Genomic DNA, 9292 nt, shown 5'->3' on the forward strand with positions numbered 1-9292 from the left:
TACATGGTAAGTAATGAAGTTTTCTCTCTCTCTCTCCCTGACCCTCTCTTTCTCTCCTTATTGGAGCTGACACATTTTCTCTGCTCATTAAAGCTGAGTGGCAGTGAATTCCCTTCAGCTGTGTGGGACAGTCCTGCAGCCTGCCCCCCTAATCGTGCTCTCCTGCTACACATTTGCTTGAGAGGTGAGAGAACTTTCAGATTTTTAACATAGCTGTAAGGATAGAATTTCCTCCGAGAGACAGATGGAGGCCTGTGAGTAAGTCTCTCACTGAAAAAAATACAGCTGATTTTTGGATTATTTATGGGCTACAGATGGACACGAAACACACCTGGACTTTGAATAGAAGGGTTGTAGATGCTGCTGACTGCAAATAAGGAACTAATGTATTTGGTTTAAATACTGGTTTTAATACTGTAGTCTGAATGACTCAATATATAGTTTTCCAGCTTATAAATAGTTTTGTGACCTCTATTTTTATGCAGGTGCAAGTGCAATTAGCTTGGACCAAGACTGTGTTTATGTTACTGACAGCCAAGACTAACACGTTTTGTGTAAATGCAGTGTCATCTCAGGATAGAACATTAAATGTCCTGTTATATTATATACAACCATTTTGTAAATGCAACTGTGGATTTTTTCATCCCATGCCAAAATAAATGGACTAAAACATTTTGGACTAACAGGCAATCTAGGCAAATAAACATGAATTGGCATTGAACTTCATATAATTTATAACATTAATAAAATTCCGAACAAAACTTATTCGACACCAGACCCACCAAATTTACTGGCAACACAAAGGCGAGCATCCTGATATAAAAGCTGCCATAAAAGCATCCTAAAATGATTTAGAGTGCTAACACATGAGTAAATACCCACAGATGTACACAAGATGACAGAAAACACATTTGCTCTAAATCAGTTGTTTCTCCTAAAAAAGAAAAATAATGCAAAATATGTAATTAAATCCAATTGTATGCCGTTATAGAACTGACACTGCACTGAGCTGCACAGCTGTGTGTGACTGAACAGATCAAGTAAAAGACTGTAGCAGGATCCTCATTCACACCTCTTGATTATATATTTCTAACCCTGTCCTTTCTAAGAATGCACATCAGGTTGCTGCATGATAATACCAAGAATGCTTCTAATGACTCTAATAAAAAGATATAGAATGTTGTCATCTTATGTTTAATTTTGTGCTTGCTCCATATTCACTGCCAATTTGGAAGTACTAAGTATATAACAGCAGCGCAAAGCCAAAGACAACTGTGTTGTGCTTTTTTTTTTTGTAATTTGTAGAGTATGGTGGATAAATGACAAGCTTATTTTGGCAAATATATTTTTTGTAAATTTTTAAAAAAGTTTTTATTTTTCTAACTGATGAGCAAATTAATATGTGCTGTGCCGGATCATTTCTGTTGCATTGGAGAGAATATATTCATTCAATAACACCATTTATTGCTACACCCTTCGCTATTTCACATGTTCTGTCTGGCCAAAACTGCTGCAACATTCGATCGATTTGCCAGATCATCCTCTTTATTCATTGTCAACAAACACCACATCACTTATTCTGCAGCAATTTATCAGTGCACTTAACTTGATCTATTTCCTGCAATTGCACATTTGATATATTTAGAAATGGGTGGTTTTTAATGCTCAATGATATTTTAAAACTAGGTACAACTTTTTCTTATTAATTGATTTATGTGTGTCTGAAATCATTCTCCCACTTACTCATTCAATAAAGCAGTATATACAGCAGTGTATAGGACAGCAATAGGGAGACAAAATTCAGACATCACTGACTTGGGAGTGAATATTTTTCAGAATATTATTAGAATGAAATCAGACATCAGACATATATTCTATATAAGAAATATATATAAAGAAATTTGTATATTATTCTTGGAACAATTAAAAGCTGAAAGAATTCACTTTGTCTTGTGGTACTTAGCACTACAGATGATAATATTATAAACTCTCCAGGAACAAATACTACGGGCAACAGCAAATAGAGGACACCTGAATAGTGCACTATACAAGAAAATCACATTAAGTAAGTGCAAGTATCGGAATTATTAAATTATGTCTACAATCACATGTATAGTAATTCGTGCACATAATACTTTATGTTTAATGTGCCTTGCAACACCATGTTCCCAGGCTAGTAATATATTGCCAGTAATTATTTTTTGTACTAGACGCTCTTGTGTTATAATCATTTGGCTATTTTTGCTGTGTTTGAATGCAGCTCCATTTTGTCTCTAAAACCACTTATTATTTCCAGGCTTTCATTCATTCCCTGCATTCCCACAATCTTTTCATTCACTACTACCTTACTCCGCCATTCATCATTCACCATTTCCATTCAGTCCTGAGGCATTCATCCTTCAGCTCAGAGAGAAAGTGAGAAAGTATGAGAAGGAGAGAAAGTAAGAGAGCCCCCACTCAAACAAGACGTACGTGCAAGACAGCAGGACCCCCCTGTTGGAAATAAAGCCTTATCTTTCTGATCACAGTCGCTAATTCACCTGGCCTGAACCCACTGTGTCCCCTGCTGGCTACTGTCCCTATTCACACACACACACACACACACACACACACACACAGGCTATAAATAATTTTATATACCAGTATTGTCAATTATATTATAATTTTTATTTTTTTTATATTTAGATATTTGGGGTAATTAATGTAAAAGACAATAGCACCTACTTGCCCCCATCATGCCCCCTTTCCCATCACCTTCCATCCATCCACCCACAAACACGGTATAAACACAGTGATACAGGATTGGATTTCAACACACAGTAAACCAGGTCAGGAAAACAATACATACATTTACACACACACCTCCACACTACTGATTGCTATACAGTAAGAACCAAAATATCCAGTGAAAATTGTTACAAAAACCACAACTACAATTGAGAAAGCGCTTAACTTTCCCTGCCTATGTTCTCTCTCTTTTGCTGTTCTTTCCCTTTCCCTCTTTCTCTCCTACCTGATTGTCTAGTTGTTTTCCCTGGCGACTCCCGGCTTCCGTTCCCAGGCTGGGAGGTGGGCCAGTGGCCACAGTACACATACTTTCCAGCTCTGAAGGCCAGCGGAGACTCCTCCTGTCCAAATAGCCCTGCAGGAAGAACTCCACTCCTGATCACTGCCACTGCACCACAATGTCACTCCACTTTACAGATCAGAGAGTGAAGGCATCAAGGAAGGTGGCATCACCTATCTCTAAATGCAAAAGACGAGTCCCCCAAAAAGAATTTACCACATCAGCATGTAATAATAATAAGACTGCTACCTGGATATAAATAAATCTAAAAGAGGCAAAATTACCTTCAACTCAACCCACATTTGTTCACAATGTCCTTTCTTTACTCAGCTCTAAAATAAAAACCTCCACTGAAAAATACTTTTTAAATGACTGAACATTTGTTTTGCACCAGGTCTCAAATCAAACACCAAAATCCGCCATGATGCACACATCCTGCAATTAAAACCCTCCGTGTGGACACATAGCAAAGGTTCAGTTTGTTGTCCTGATGATTTACGTAATTTACAAGATTTTTTTGTGTTGAGTTTGGTTTCACTAATAATAAACATACATTTGCGTTAATGCATCCATACTTTTCCATGCAAATGCTGATTAGAATATTAAAAACCTGAAAAGTATGAATTTGAGGTAAATTTAGGACAGATAAAATATTTATTAAATATTTGAATTGATTGAAAGCCCTAATATATATTTTAAAAAAAATATACAGTACAGACCAAAAGTTTGGACACACCTTGTGTGTCAAACTTTTGGTCTGTACTGTATATATATTATAGATACAGTACAGACCAAAAGTTTATATATATTATAGATACAGTACAGACCAAAAGTTTATATATTTATATATATATATATATATATATATATATATATATATATATATATATATATATATATATATATATATATATATACAGTACAGACCAAAAGTTTATATATATATTATACAGTACAGACCAAAAGTTTGGACACACCTGCTCATTCAAAGAGTTTTCTTTATTTTCATGACTATGAAAATTGTAGAGTCACACTGAAGGCATCAAAACTATGAATTAACACGTGGAGTTATATACATAACAAAAAAGTGAACTGAAAATATGTCATATTGTAGGTTCTTCAAAGAAGGCATCAAGAGAATGCCAAAGGTGTGCAAAGCAGTAATCTAAGCAAAAGGTGGCTACTTTGAAGAACCTAGAATATGACATTTTTCAGTTGTTTTACACTTTTTTGTTATGTATATAATTCCATATATAATTCCACATGTGTTAATTCATAGTTTTGATGCCTTCATTGTGAATCTACAATTTTCATAGTCATGAAAATAAAGAAAACTCTTTGAATGAGAAGGTGTGTCCAAACTTTTGGTCTGTACTGTATATATGACTTACAACTGAGTAGTAGACAGTTAAGGGACCAGCAGTGGCATCATGGTGGAGCAGGGATTTAAACTCACCTTCCGATTAAAAGTTCAACAGGTGCGAACCCTGGAGATGTGAGGCAGCAGTGCTATTTACTGAATTTCTTTAGTTGAAAACACAATTTATAGTAAAGGTGTGTTCACTTCTCCTTTTGTTAACAACTAAAATTAATTTGTTAAAATGTTTCAACTGGACCCAAAGAAAGAGTTAAAAGAGTTCACAGAATGCCCCTCTCTACACTAAGCACATTATTTATCCATCATCACAATCAACTTTTTTGTGTTCAATTCAATTCAATTCAATTCAATTCAATTCAATTCAATTCAATTCAATTCAAATCAATTTAATTCAATTCAATTCAATTCAATTCAATTCAATTTAATTGAGAGGAGTCATGTAAGAGGAATCAGCGGGAAATCTGATGGACACAGAAACAACCTATGAATTTTCACACACACAAACCCAAGCTCAAAATGATATTAAGGATCAGAACGAAGATGTGGCAACCATACTTCACCACTCTATAATCCTCTTACAAAATGTATGTTATTAATATAAATAAACCTGGAAATAAGCCAAATACATCAACAAATAATACTGACATCAATTTCAAATGTATTCTTGTGCATGTGAACACACTAGTCAGATTTAACTTAAGCGCTGACACAGCCAGTGTCTTCCATCACAACAGTTAAACATAGTGAGTATGCATGAGGCTGTTTCTGACCTTGCTGTAAGTTTCATCCTTTGCTGTCCTACTTTTTCAGTAAATCACATCACACATCATGTCATAGCTTCATGTAGACATATATCTGAAGCTGAACATCAGTCTACTAGACTTTTATGTGATGTGAGTAAAACACAACTCGATGCAAATTGCATAATGATAGGGGCACTGATTTGCACATTTGGTAGACTTTTATGTCAGTGCAGTAATTGTTTGCAGAGGCTGCATGGTGCTAAAGCTGAAAAGCAGCTGTGGTGGTCGCATGAAAAGGCACTGATAGACACAATATTAACCTTTGGGGTGATATAGACTCTGATGCTGGTACTGCCTGTGCTGTTTAAAGTGTGCAGTAGTTATACTGAGACTATACTCATACAATGCCTTGCAAAAGTATCCAGGCCGCTGATCATTTCTCTCATTTACAAATATTACATAAAAATTTCACAGTTTCACATATAAAAATAAAAAACTATATAAATAAAACTCAAATTCAAATATGATGACACTGGATTTATGTTTTTATGAAAAAAATAAAAATAAATAAATAACTTGCATAAGTATTCAGCTTGGCAATTGTAGATTATTTATTTTTTCATACATGAGCCACACAATTTTGCTTGGCCTACGGATCATTGTCCTGCTGAAAAGAGAATGCCCTCCCAAGTTTCAGTTTTTTCAGGAGATTATTTCCCTATATTTTTTTCAAATTGATTTTTTAGTTATGTTCTAATAAAATGCCTGGTTCCTGTTTATGAGAAGTATCCCTAAGCATGTTGCTGCCACTACCATACGTCACTGTAGCGCGTCGAGTTTTGGGCAAAAAGGTTTATCTTGGTATCATCTGACCACAAAACATTTTCCACATAACAGCTGGATCAGTTTGATAGTTTTTAGTGGTACTTTTTGAGTGACAAGTCTTTATTGCAAACCCTCCCTATAACAGTGTTATGCAGTGCCTGTTTTTTGGTTGAATGGTGCACCATTACTCCATCCCCAGCCCTTGAACTCAGACTAACATCCACATGAATCTTAAGAATCCTAGGTTTCATTGCACAAAGTATTACATCACTTCTGCTAACTTGCCTAGTTCCCATAGTGCATCCTTGTGCCATCTCTGGCTGTCCACATGATGTCAAAGGAAATGTGATTCATCATACAGCATAGTCACTGTGACCTGAGTGAGGCTACGGAGCTCACTTTTATAGCAAGCTGCCATCCCCTGTGTGTTCTGGCATTCTCCAAACCTGCAAAAAAGACATGTTGAATTCAAAATTAAGTACTTGCCTACATAAGAAAATGTACTATTGTTCTTATATATATTTTATGAGTTTTAAATAACCTTTATATAAATGTTAAACATTTAAGATCTGCCAACTATGCAAGATACAATTATGCAAAGATGCCACAGGGTTTAAAAGTGAGAATGCTATTGGGCAGCAATTAATGCATGTAAACAATATCCTGTACACTTTTTCTGCTATTATTACAGTATTATGGAAGCACATGATGTAATAAAAGCTATAACAATTGGTTGTGCTGTGTAAACAGGAAAAAACTGTCCTGTCTTATTGTTATGCTGTGCTAGGATTGAGAACAGAACACATCCTTTTTTGGAATTGCGGTAGTGTTAAATAAAATTACATTTCAACATTTATTTGACTTATAATGTTTTTCAATAATAATAATAATAATAATAATAATAATAATAATAATAATAAATGGTTTTCCCCACCATATAGCAGTAGCAATTTTGTCATGTATTGGATATGATAAACTTTGATAAACCCAATAAAATGATTTAATAATAAAAAGGATAAATGAGTGTACTGAATATTTAACACACTATATGGCTAAAAGTAAACGGCTGAACATTGCACCCCTATGAGTCTCCTGCCACAAAGTTGAAATCAATGTACATATAGGTGTGATTGTCAGGTGTCCACAAACTTTTGAAAATACAGTGCAATGTATTATTTTATTCATTATGATTTACCTTTTGATAATAGCTAAAGCTCATGTATGGAATACTGAGTTCTTACAATACTTGGTTTATACAGCTGATAGGTGTGTTTGTATGTATTTATAGATTTAAAAAGAAAATCTTCACATATTGCCTTACAATACACTTTTAACACTTCACTGCAAAATTACTTAGAGTAAAGGAAAAAAAGGAATACACTGATTTACACTGGCAACCAAAAATATGCTAATAAATGTAAATACTTTATGCCTTTAGTAGCTTGTTTTTTTTAATAGGTGATGGAGTAGTTAGCTTGTGTGTTTATGTAGTAGTATATAGCAATATTTCTACTTTTAAATAAATATATGGCCTAGCAGTTTGTTTAATACATATGTATAAATAGAATAAAGTGCCTCCTCAACCAGGATCATACAAAAATCATAATTACATTAAAAACTGAGTTATTCAATGATCATACCAAAAAAAAATCATATTTACATAAAATACCATAATAATTCCACTGTGATGACATGGCACCCAGATTTTAGCTGTAGAAGATGCCAAAAAAACTAATTAATTAATGTGATTTTAAAAAGGTTGTATAGTGATTTGAGTTATATACTGTAAGTAATAGAATTATATACAGCTATATAAATCAACCTAAATCTCATTAACCCCAGTGCTCAAGCAATCACTGCGGATATGGAAATGTGAATCAAGAATCAGATACTAAACCTCTAATCATATTTATATGTTATGTGAACTAATTAAAAGCAGTCACTTGGCAGGCTAGATATTTAGCGGTGGTCGGAAAATGTCCAAAATCCATATTCTTACAAAATAATTGATCTTGGAATTTTTATGATGGTAAGAATATAGAGAATTTCCTAGGAGGTTTAATAATTAGATTTTCATTAGGAAAACCTATTAACCAGTTTATTGTGCATTTATATTTAATGGTTTAAAATGATGTCCAGGGTTACGTTACAAAAATAATGTTTTTGTAATATTTGCACATGATAAGTCAATCAAGTGAGTACAGAGAAAGTGTTTCAAAGAAGGTGTGATTCAGAGAGCCAGGGTTAGTTAGCATGACACACAGCGGTTAGGGGTTGGTGAGGAGCTGTGATTGAATTAGAGTGGGAAATGGGTAAAGAGCCAGGTCCACGTTCAGGACAGAAAGCTCTCTGTGCCCTGCCTGCAGACAGGAAACTACCAGGCTCACTCCGATTAAGCCTGCTTCCTCTCTCGTTGCTCTTACCTCTCGACGACCCTCTGGCCTTATGACCTTCGCTCTGAATGTGGCAGTGCTCCAGCAGGAGGCCTGGCAGAGATAATGGACATACACACAATATACACACCACACAGGGCATACAGGACACGCGCACACACACACACACACACACACACACACACACACACACACACACACACACACACAAACAAGCACACATGAGAAACCACTCACCCATTCAAAATTGCACATAACTTCAATTCAAAAACAATATGCTCTTTTCTGGCACTTGGTTGGGATGCCTTGCTGAAGAATTCAACAGACATCTGAAGCCATGAATTAATATGTCAAGTCTGTCTGTATTCAGCACAACTCCAATACTTCTATCTCTTTTCCTCCTTTTGGCCGAAAACAAATTGTGCCAGTAATTTTTTCCTCTCCAGGAGTTTTAAGAGTGGTAATGTGAAGCACCTGTAGCCACACAGAGGCCAGAGGATTGCTGTAGGAGTGTAAGACCTGTATAAAATCATACACACACACACACACACACACACACACACACACACACACACACACACACACACACACACACATGCACGCAGAGAGTGTGATATAATTTTTTTTTCACAATATTTCATACATATTTATATTTTATTTTTTTATTTTTTTATTTATGTATTATTTATATTTCTGCTATACACAATATGTATCATATAGTTTTTTTATGTTTCATTATAAAAATGCAAAAAAAGTAATTTGATGTCTATAAAAATTAAATTAATATATTAATTAATTGTTGCTTAAAAAACTAAATAGTTTATATAAAAATTATAGAATGGTATATATATATATATATATATATATATATATATATATATATATA

This window comes from Silurus meridionalis, chromosome 12 (genome assembly GCF_014805685.1).
Source record: "Silurus meridionalis isolate SWU-2019-XX chromosome 12, ASM1480568v1, whole genome shotgun sequence".
NCBI classification, from domain to species: domain Eukaryota; kingdom Metazoa; phylum Chordata; class Actinopteri; order Siluriformes; family Siluridae; genus Silurus; species Silurus meridionalis.